This window comes from Stenella coeruleoalba, assembly GCF_951394435.1.
Source record: "Stenella coeruleoalba genome assembly, chromosome: 4".
In the NCBI taxonomy this organism is placed as follows: Eukaryota; Metazoa; Chordata; class Mammalia; order Artiodactyla; family Delphinidae; genus Stenella; species Stenella coeruleoalba.
The window spans coordinates 15,946,949-15,958,153 of record NC_137149.1 but is presented as its reverse complement, the minus strand read 5'-3'; the positions used below and the strand labels follow the sequence as shown (position 1 = coordinate 15,958,153).

The following is an 11,205-nucleotide window of genomic DNA, read 5'->3' as shown; positions in this document are numbered from 1 at the left end:
ATTTATTTGACTTGGTTAGGGCTGCGTCACATCCATAAGAGTAAATAACACCAGTTTAATATATGGCAGAGCTGGTGGTCCTACCATGCTCCCTACTAATATCTCCTGAATCTATGAAGTTAATCCAGGAAAAAAACTTTCAGAGGGAATTGGACTGGGTTTACTTAATCTTCACCCTTGCACATACATAAACTTTAATTATTTGACCATTATGTTGACCGCTGTACTTTGATTAATATACAAATCCCTAGTTTGTTAAAAGGCAGAAATAACTAGAGCCAACAACAGATTCCATTGTGTGTATACTCAGAAAGACCATGCTTCTAGAAACCACAGAGAATTCTGATAGATTTTTTCCAGGAGCACAGTCCCAATAGGCCATATTTAAGGAAGCTTGGGAATAGTCAGCAGTTTCTAACCTAAGTCTAGACTAAACTGATGTCGTGTAAAATTGAATCTTCAAAAAGAACACAGTTATTTTATCGGTTAGTAATTTCCTCTTTCTTTAGATTGCATACTGGGAGCTCTGTGGCACCCAGTTATAATCCCTTATTTTCCTTCCAAACCTGAGGTTTCTTTTTCTTCTTTAGTATGAGTAAAAGACAATGCTGTTATTACAAAGTTTTGCAAATCAATAAGAAATCCTTTGATTTCAATTATTTCTCACTTCTTTAATTAATCTTTATTTGCTGTTTTTTTCCACCTTACCAGGTAAGTCAGAAAAATTGCCTCAGAATCAGATATCATGATTAAATGCATCCTGGAGATTCTACTGGAATTCTTCTCTATTTTTTCCATTGCCTTCTAGATAATTCCATGTCTAAGTAAGGTTCTGGTGTTACTCTGACATCCTTCTGTATATCTTGAAATATATTCCCCAACAACCTATTTTTAAGAGGCTTCTCATGTAACCTTTTCCCTATACTAGATGGGTCAGGTATTGTCAACTGGGCAGGCATGAGACATTTTCTGGGCCAACCACATTTCCCTTTGCCCACTTCTGGCATACCTAAGAATTTTTCTAGTCTGATTTACTATTTTGGGGGGACTTTATGTAATGAAATTATAACATGCCATTAGGTATTACACATATAAACAAAAACAAAAATAAAATTCAGACTAAACATCGGAATTTATTATTTATAATACTACTGATTAAAGAAAGAACCAAATTTCACCATGTTTTTTCATTGCTTTCTTTCTTGCTCTTAATATTTCTCATATTCTACAGTGGTAATTCTAAGTATCTGGGATGATCCCAAACCCCATTTAAATATCAGAGGAAAGCTATGGACCCTCTCTTTTATTTACTTATTTCTATTACATAGAAGACTATTTATTGATGTAGGAAAACATTCATTTTTTAAAAATGCATGTATAAGACAAGAAAACAATTACAAATGTATATATGATCTCAGCTTTCCCCTCTCTCCACCTGCAAGAGAATTCTAACTCTGCCCAATAGGTTTCTTTTCTTTTTTTGATATACTATTTTATATGGCATATTGTATAGAATTATCTCCCTGGAAAGGCTCAATAGTGCTGGTGAGAGATCTAGCAGGCATATCTCCTAGGCTTTGTATGCCCCAATAGCTGGTCACATTGAAAACTTGCCTTTCGTTTCTAACTTTATGGTGGTAGCTCTTGGTGAAAAGGAGAGACATTTGCAGTCATTCCACAAGTAGCAAGTGCACTTGCTACTGGACCAGTTAGGTGAGGGTGGAGCTCCTGCTATTCTCAAGAAATTACCATATAACTGCTCTATTTTACCTTCAAATCTTATATTTTTTTCCCCAAAAACTTTTGAGGGCTATCACAAGTCCTTATATCCTGATGCCTTTTCTAAGGTGTCAATTTCCTTTCACCTCCCCACCTTTGCTGGTGGCTATCTCCTCCTCTCTCCAAGAGAGCACTGACATATCATCACATTCTAAAAGGGAAAAAGATTACCCTTACCCCTTTTCTTAACCTGGTGCTTAAGTAAAAGCCATAAAAACTGGCCTAAATAGAAATCTTCATGAAACTCTATTGAGGGAATCACATCACGGTGATAATTAATTTCATATGTCATCTTGACTGAATCATGGGATGCCCAGATATCTGTTTGAACATATATTTGTGCATACCTGTGATGATGTTTCCAGAAGAGATTAGCATTTGAATTGGCGGGCTGAGCAAAGAAGATGGCCCTCCCCAATGTGAACAGACATCATTGAACCAGTTGACGGTCCGAATGGAACAAAAAGGGAGAGGACTGCTTGAGCTGGATACTGGTCTTCTTCTGCCCTTAGACTGGGACTTATACTGTTTGTGTTTCTGGTTCTCAAGCATTTGAACTCAGACTGGAATTTACACCTCCATCTTTCCTGGGCCTCCAATACAAATGAAAGATCTTGGGACTTCTCAGCTTCCATAATTATGTGAGCCAATTCCTTATAATCAATCAATCAATCTCTCTCTCTCTCTCTCTCTCTCTCTCTCTCTCTCTCTCTGTTTTGTTTTTCTGGAGAATACTGACTAAAAGAATCACTTATAGAGTGTGGCTGACTTAAGACCTATAAGCATATAATATAATTACCTACATGTAACAGATTACTTTGCAATTCCCTAGAAGCCCCCAAGCCATACTGATCATAACAACTTAGAAAGAATCTCCTTTGCTTGGAGACCATTGTTTCAGCTGTAGCTACAGTTGTAATCAGTATGCAAATCCGGCACCACAGGATGTTATCAGCTTTCAAAATCAAAGAAATTAGATGCCTTTGAAATTTTTAGTAACTCTGATGCTGGAGTTATTTTCTCACAAACATTGTTATCTACAGCAGTAAATTAACAGAAAATTATTATTATAAAAATCTTCTTTGAACTGAGTCTCCTACTTTTCCTTACTGAAAGAAGTCTGGTATGAGAAACAAAAGATATTCATATAATTCATGTTCATTGCCTCTTCTTCCTACATTAAGTAACCCTCAAATCATGAGAAAGCTACTTTGTGTCTACTCTCTTCTTTTAGCTTATTAGGAGAGGAATATTTGAAGTACACACAGGTTTTTGAAGTTGGTCTCTAGGTAAATATTCAAAGGCAAGTGCTGGCTTTTCTATTTGATTTCTGGCCAGATTTTATTACAAAATCTAAGTGAACAACTTCTTGCTATTCTGAAAATATACATCATAGTTTCCTGTCTTTTTGCATTCATTCACACCATTTTCTTTACTCATCATTCCCATTATCTTCTCTGCCTATGCTGTCTATTTTCAAGCCATCTCAAACCTTTTCTGCTCCAAGATACTTCTCTTGGTTCTCTCAACCAAAGGGAACTTTCCTCTTTTAATCATCATGATACTGCATCAACTTAGCACATTCTACTTTGAATTATAGCTGTTTCATGCTTGTCATAGCCTCATTGCTAATCTGTAGGCTACCTGAGGCCTGACTCTTTGGGTTTATCTGAGCAGCATATGTCTATTGAACCACACATTCAAAAAGTATTTGTTGAACTGATTTGAATTGTATGAATTCTAAATCAGATAATTTAAAACAATAATTACATGTCTTAAAAAAGAGATCCCACTTTCACTATGGGGTAGTGAAAAAGACATACTTTGGAGTAAGGCACATAAGATTGAAATTTTGGTTCTATAACTAAGCACCTGTGTGACAAAAGACCAATTATTAAATTTCTCTAAGCTTCAGCTTCCTAATGTGTAAAATGTAAGTGGTAATACCTGCTTTTCAGGGCTCTTACCCCTGTTAGGTGCTAGTATGAGATAGTATGTGTCAATCACCTGTCATTTGGCGTACAAAGTTCAGAAATTAGAACTATTATATACACCAATGTAAATGAAATCCAAAATAGGTATAAGTCCAGTTCAGCTATTCTCTGTATGATTTAGAAAAGTGGAAATACTGAAAGTAAAGTCAGTTATTTGATCCTTCAGCATGCATTACAGTATTTTTGTTTGAAAGCTATACAGTGATAAACATGGCATTAAACACATTAAAGTCAATACAAAGGGGAACTAGTTCATTAACTATTAGGTTAAAACAGTTAATGAACTAGTTCCCCTTTGTATTGACTTTAATGTGCTTAATGCCTTGAAATACAGGCATTTGTATTGTTCTTTAAGGCAAATGCATAGTCATTAAAGCAATACATCTACCTTTATTTTGTATGCCAAAGAGGATTAATGAAAGCCATAAAGCTGAAGAGAAACAAAAATTGTGCAAAACAAAAAGTACTGCTAGGATTATTTTTTCTTTACTCAGTTATTTCTACGCTTTTGGAAGAGAAACACATTTGAATGTTACATTACCTTCAGAGAGGAAAACGGCTGTTATACAGAGAGAAAGTCAAGGGAAGTAGCCTAACAATTTTGGAGGAGAGTTAAAATTTTAAATCATTCCTGGTACTCACGATTGATTCTGCTGTTCTCAGAAGGATCCACATGGGGTGATTCGGTTAGGCAGCTGAAGATGAGTGGAGGCTACTTCTGTGAGCTCAAAAAATATTTTATTTGATTTTATTTTTTTAGTAATCTATTTCCTAGAGCCCCAAAATTTATCTGGCTGGGAGTAGGGACTTCAATTTTTTTTTTTTGGCCACACTACGTGGCATGCAGGATCCTAGTTCCCCGACCAGGGAGTGAAACTGCACCCCCTGCAGTGAAGCGTAGAGTCTTAACTACTGGACCACCAGGGAAGTCCCTTATCTTATACTCCTTTTTTTTTTTTTTTAGCAACTTAAGAAATATTTGTTGTGTGGATGAAAAATGTTGCCTACTGTAACTGCAAACAAACGATGCTGTGGCCATCCAGCCATCAGCCACTACCAGGCCCTGATGGTGAGCCCGGAATGAGCTCAGGATGGAGACAAAAGGGCTGCCATCCAACAAGCCCTCAGCCACTGCAGCCACCCCCAACGGTGCGCCCTCAGGGGTCTCAGGATGGAGAAGAACTAGATCCTGGCCTTAGATAGCCAAGGTGTGCATCAAAGGAATGATTTCAGTGAGCCCAGACTCTTGCATCTTCCTATACTTAGAAAAGCAAGAGCTAACTTAAAAAACTTGAGACACCTGGTGTTCTTTTATTAACAGTAATCTTTTATGTTCTGATTACCTGGCATTTGTTGCAAAACTCCTGTATAACCTGGGTCCTCTCTTACCTTTATGGAGCTGTCCCTCAGAGCTTTATGAGAGGCTGTCTTCTGGGCTTAAGACCTCAGAAAATTCGCCAAATAAAACATAATTCTCAACTCTCAAGTTGTACATTTTTTTCAGTCAACAGTTGAATGGCTTGAACAAATATTTGAAATATAAACAATACTCATAAAACTAAAAGTTACTTTGATTAAAATAACAGGTAGCTATATATATTTAGTCTAGGTATTTTGCAAGGTATTAATAAAAATAAAAAAACAGGGGCTTCCCTGGTGGCGCAGTGGTTGAGAGTCCGCCTGTCGATGCAGGGGACACGGATTCGTGCCCCGGTCCGGGAAGATCCCACATGCCGCGGAGCGGCTGGGTCCGTGAGCCATGGCCGCTGAGCCTGCGCGTCCGGAGCCTGTGCTCCGCAACGGGAGAGGCCACAACAGTGAGAGGCCCGCGTACCGCAAAATAAATAAATAAATAAACAAACAAACAAACAAACAAACAAACAATGAGTTGGTTTGGGGCTATGGACTGGGCGGCCTGAGTCCTAGCAGGAGGGGGTGCCTCCTGCCCACAGGGAGCTCCCCCGCCCTCATGACGGCCTCTCTAGCTCAGCGGCACAACACGGAAGCTCCTCCCTGAGCGCGCCAGGACCTCGGCCCCGCCCACTCCCCTGGTGCCGGCGCAAGGAGGCCACGTCGGCCATGGTGCCCTCCCAGGAGGGGCCCGCCACCGCGCGGGGGACAAGCGAGGCGCAGCCTGCAGGGCCCCCGCGCCCACGGAGGTGGCCCCGCTGCCCGGCCCTGGACCCTCGGAGGCCCCCGAGGCGCCGGCGGCCGAGAACATGGAGGTAGAGCTGGCGGGCTGCTGGGCACCCAGTTCCCTGAGCCTCGTGAGGCCCCTGAGGGTGGCTCGGCGTCCAGAACGCCTGCGGGGTGCTCTTCACGTCCATGCTGAAGACCTTCGGGTCCAAGGAGTATGACAAGATGGTTCTCAAGACAGCGTGGGTAAGTTCTCTCTCCATGGGCATGATGCCCTTGTGCTGCCCATTAGCGTCTTCACAGACATGTTTGGTTGTCAGAAAACAGCCATGGTGGGTGCTGCTGGATTCGTGCCCCGTTCTTTTGTAAGCTCCACGGAGCCTCTGTACCTTACCTAGAGAATCATGTTTGCCTGTGGCAGCTCCTTTGCCTACCAGCCTTCATGGGTCATTTGGAGACACCATTTCAAGAAGCGCCTTGAACTGGTGAATGGCATTGTCACCGCTGGTAACAGTATCTTTACAATTTTGCTGCCTTTCCTTCTAAGGATTCTGACTGATAGCAGGGGCCTCTTTTACACACTAAAGGGTCCTCTGTATCTTCCTGTTTGTTCTCTTTCTGGCTGGTAAGATCTACCCGTTGCCTCCCATGCCAAAGATAAAGATGGTGGGACCAAAGGAGGCAACAGATACTCCCTCTTTTCCAGGAGAAAGTTCAGTCCTCCCCCAATGTTTTTGAGTTTTGCCATCTTCAGTGTGACAGCCTATGCGGTGTGGACAGTTGGAATACCACTTTCACTTTTTGGATTCTTTGTGCGTTAGGTTCACTTGAGCCTGCTGTTCTCTGATGGGGTCGCCTCAGGGGTGGAGTGCTACTTATTATCAGCCACTCTGGGCCAAGATTTGCCTTGTAAGTTTCCCCTCTGTTCCCTCGGAACTAGAACAGAGGCAGTGTTGGACCATTGCCCCCACTCGAGCATACTGCACAGCCACAGACAGGACTCTGGAGGAAATGGGCTAATGTGAATGAGAGGACATCACATAACCTTTTTTCCAGCTTCTACATCTCCTCCTTTGGTCTCTAGTACATTGTGAATATGAGAAAATTGAATTGCTTTTCACAACCTGTGACAAGTAGAACATATACATAGTTTTTTTTGTTTGTTTATTTTGGCTGTGCCAGGTCTTAGTTGCAGCACACGGGATCTTCGTTGGGGGATGTTTAGTTGCAGCCTGTGGACTCTTAGTTGTGGTAGGTGAGCTTCTTAGTTGCAGCATGCATGTTGGATCTAGTTCCCTGACCAGGGATCGAACTCAGGCCCCCTGCATTGAGAGCCTGGAGTCTTACGCACTGAACCACCAGGGAAGTCCCCAGAACATATACATAGTTTTATGTTCAATTTTGTTTCCTACAATAAACATTAAGCATAGCAGAAGAAAACATGACAAATGTATAAATTTATAGCAAGAGTTATCTTGTATTTGATTAACAACATAAGTACTATTATAGGAAAAAGGAAAAAAGCAAATTGTTTGAATTTTAGAGTTACATATAAACTCTCTGAGGTCTCTGATGGATCATTAGTGTCCTGAAAAAACCATAAAGAGTTAGTGTATTGGAAATCTGTTCCTTCTCTCTTGTTTTTTTTCCCTTTCCAGCTATATCTGTAATGTTTTTCTTTCTTACATTTTTTTAAATTGAAGTATAGTTGATTTACAATATTGTATTAGTTTCAGGTGTACAACATAGTGATTCAATATTTTTATAAATTATATTCCATTTAAAATTATCGTAGAATATTGGCTGTATTCCCTGTGCTATGCAGTTTATCATTGTCACCTATTTATTTAATACATAACAGTTTGTGCCTCTTGATGTCCTTCCCCCTGTCTTTACCCTCTCCCTCCTCTCTCCCCACTGGTGACCACTGGTTAGTTCTCTATATCTTTCTCTCTTGTTAATGTGTAAATTTCACCAGTTTTTTTTAAATTTTATTTTGTTTTTAAAAGTCTCAGTTTTTGTTTGTTAAAATATAATATACTTTTGAATGATCTCAAAATTCAACTGTAGGGGGACATGCAACATGGCGGAGGGGTAAGATGTGGAGATCACCTTCCTCCCCACAAATACATCAAAAAGCCATCTACATGTGGAACAACTCCTACAGAACACCTACTGAACACTAACATAAGACCTCAGACCTCCCAAAAGGCAAGAAAATCCCCACGTACCTGGGTAGGGAAAAGAAAAAAGGAAAAACACAGCCAAAGAATAGGGATGGGACCTGCACCTCTGGGAGAGAGCTGTGAAGGAGGAAAAGTTTCCACACACTTGGAAGCCCCTTCACTGGTGGAGACAGAGGGTGGGAGGGGGGAAGCTTTGGAGCTACAGAGGAGAGCGCAGCCACAGAGGTGCGGAGGGCAAAGCGGAGAGATTCCCGCACAGAGGATCGGTGCCGACCAGCACTCACCAGCCCGAGAGGCTTGTCTGCTCACCCGCCGGGGCGGGCGGGGCTGGGAGCTGAGGCTCGGGCTTCGGTCAGAGCGCAGGGAGAGGAGTGGAGTTGGCGGCGTGAACACAGCCTGAAGAGGGCTAGTGCTCCGCGGCTAGCCGGGAGGGAGTCTGGGAAAAGGTCTGGAACTGCCGAAGAGGCAAGAGACTTTTTCTTGCCTTTTGTTTCCTGGTGTACGAAAACAGAGGATTAAGAGCGCTGCTTAAAGGAGCTCCAGAGACGGGCACTAGCCGCGGCTATCAGCGCGGACCCCAGAGACGGGCATGAGACGCTAAGGCTGCTGCTGCGGCCACCAAGAAGCCTGTGTGTGAGCACAGGTCACTCTCCACACCTCCCTTCCGGGAGCCTGTGTAGCCGACCACTGCCAGGGTCCTGTGATCCAGGGACAACTCCCCTGGGAGTGCACACAGCGCACCTCAGGCTGGTGCAGCCTCACGCTGGCCTCTGCCGTCTCAGAGGCTTGCGCCACATTCCTTACCCCTCCCTCCCCCCCGGCCTCGGTGAGCCAGAGCCACCAAATCAGCTGCTCCTTTAACCCCGTCCTGTCTGAGCAAAGAACAGATGCCCTCAGGTGACCTACACGCAGAGGCAGGTCCATATACAAAGCTGAGCCCCGGGAGCTGTGCAAACAAAGAAGAGAAAGGGAAATCTCTCCCAGCAGCGGATTAAATCTCCACAATCAACTTGATGTACCCTGCATCCGTGGAATACCTCAATAGACAATAGACAATGAACCATGCCAAAATTGAGGTGGTGGACTTTAGGAGCAACTATAGACTTGGGGTTTGCTTTCTGCACCTAATTTGTTCCTGGCTTTATGTTTATCTTAGTTTAGCATTTAGAGCTTATTATCATTGGTAGATTTGTTTACTGATTTGGTTGCTCTCTTCCTTTTATGAGTATATATATACACATATATATGTATGTATATATATTTTTCTTTTCATTTTTCTCTTTGTGTGAGTGTGTATGTGTATGCCTCTTTGTGTGATTTTGTGTATAGGTCGGCTTTTACCATTTGTCTGAGAGTACTGTCTGTCCGGTTTTTCTTTGTTTTTTTTTAGTACAGTTTTTAAAGCTTCTTATCATTAGTGGATTTGTTTATTGGTTTGGTTGCTCTCTTCTTTTTTCTATTACTTTTTAATGTTTTTGATTTTAATAACTGTATTTTATTTATTCTTTCATTTTTTTTTCTCTCCCTTTTCTTCTGAGCTGTGTGGCTGACAGGTTCTTGTTGCTCCAGCCAGGGTCAGGCCTGAGCCTCTGAGGTGGGAGACCCGACTTTAGGACATTGGTCCACTGGAAATCTCTCGGCCGCTCGTAATATCAATTGGCGAGAGCGCTCCTAGAGATCTCCATCTCAACATAAGACCCAGCTCCACTGAACAACCAACAAGCTACAGTGCTGGACACCCCATGCCAAATGACTAGCAAACACAAACACAACCCCACCCATTAGCAGAGAGGCTGTCAAAAATCATAATAGGTTCACAGACACCCCAAATCACACCACCGGACATGGTCCTGCCCACCAGAAAGACAAGATCCAGCCACATCCACCAGAACACAGGCACAAGTGCCCTCCACCAGGAAGCCTACACAACCCACTGAAACAAACTTACCCACTGGAAGCAGACACCAAAAACAATGGGAACTACGAACCTACAGCTTACGAAAAGGAGACCCCAAACACAGTAAGTTAAGCAAAATGAGAAGACAGAGAAACACACAGCGCATGATGGAACAAGGTAAAAACCCACCAGATCTAACAAATGAAGAGGAAATAGGCAGTCTACCTGAACAAGAATTCAGAGCAATGATAGTACAGATATCCAAAATCTTGGAAATGGAATGAAGAAAATACAAGACAGGTTTACCAAGGATCTGGAAGAACTAAAGAGCAAACAAACAATGATGAACAACACAATAAATGAAATTAAAAATTCTCTAGAAGGAATCAATAGCAGAATAACTGAGGCAGAATGGATAAGTGACCTGGAAGATAAAATAGTGAGAATAACTACCATAGAGCAGAATAAAGATAAAAGAAGGAAAAGGATTGAGGACAGTCTCAGAGACCGCTGGGACAACATTAAACGTTCTAATCACATTGGTGGAGAAGAAGAAGAGAAAAAGAAAGGGACTGAGAAAATATTTGAAGAGATTATAGTTGAAAATTTCCCTAATATGGGAAAGGAAATGGTCAATCAAACCCAGGAAGTGCAGACAGTCCCATACAGGAAAAATCCAAAGATAAACACACCAAGACACATATTAATCAAACTATCAAAAATTAAATACAAAGAAAAATATTAAAAGCAGCCAAGGAAAAGCAACAAATAGCATGCAAAGGAATACCCATTAGGTTAACAGCTGATCTCTCAGCAGAAACTCTGGAAGACAGAAGGGAGTAACAGGATATATTTAAAGTGATGAAAGGGAAAAACCTACAACCAAGATTACTCTACCCAGTAAGGATCTCATTCAGATTTGACGGAGAAATTAAAATCTTTACCGATAAGGAAAAGCTAAGAGAATTCAGCACCACCAAAACAGCTTTACAACAAATGCTAAAGAAACTTCTCTAGGCAGGGAACACAACAGAAGCAAAAGACCTACAATAACAAACCCAAAACAATTAAGAAAATAGTAATAGGAGCATACATATCGATAACTACCTTAAAAGTAAATGGATTAAATGCTCCAACCAAAAAACATGGACTGGTTGAATGGGTACAAAAACAAGACCAGTATATATGCTGTCTACAAGAGACCCACTTCAGA

At 41.7% G+C, this 11,205-nt stretch overlaps 1 pseudogene across 1 annotated transcript; it reads left to right on the top strand.

The window, feature by feature from the left end:
• The first annotated feature begins 5,686 nt into the window (after positions 1 to 5,686).
• Positions 5,687 to 7,335, top strand: LOC307185612 (monocarboxylate transporter 10-like; annotated as a pseudogene). The gene has a single exon. The product of its transcript is annotated as a monocarboxylate transporter 10-like (transcript).
• Positions 7,336 to 11,205: the final 3,870 nt, after the last annotated feature.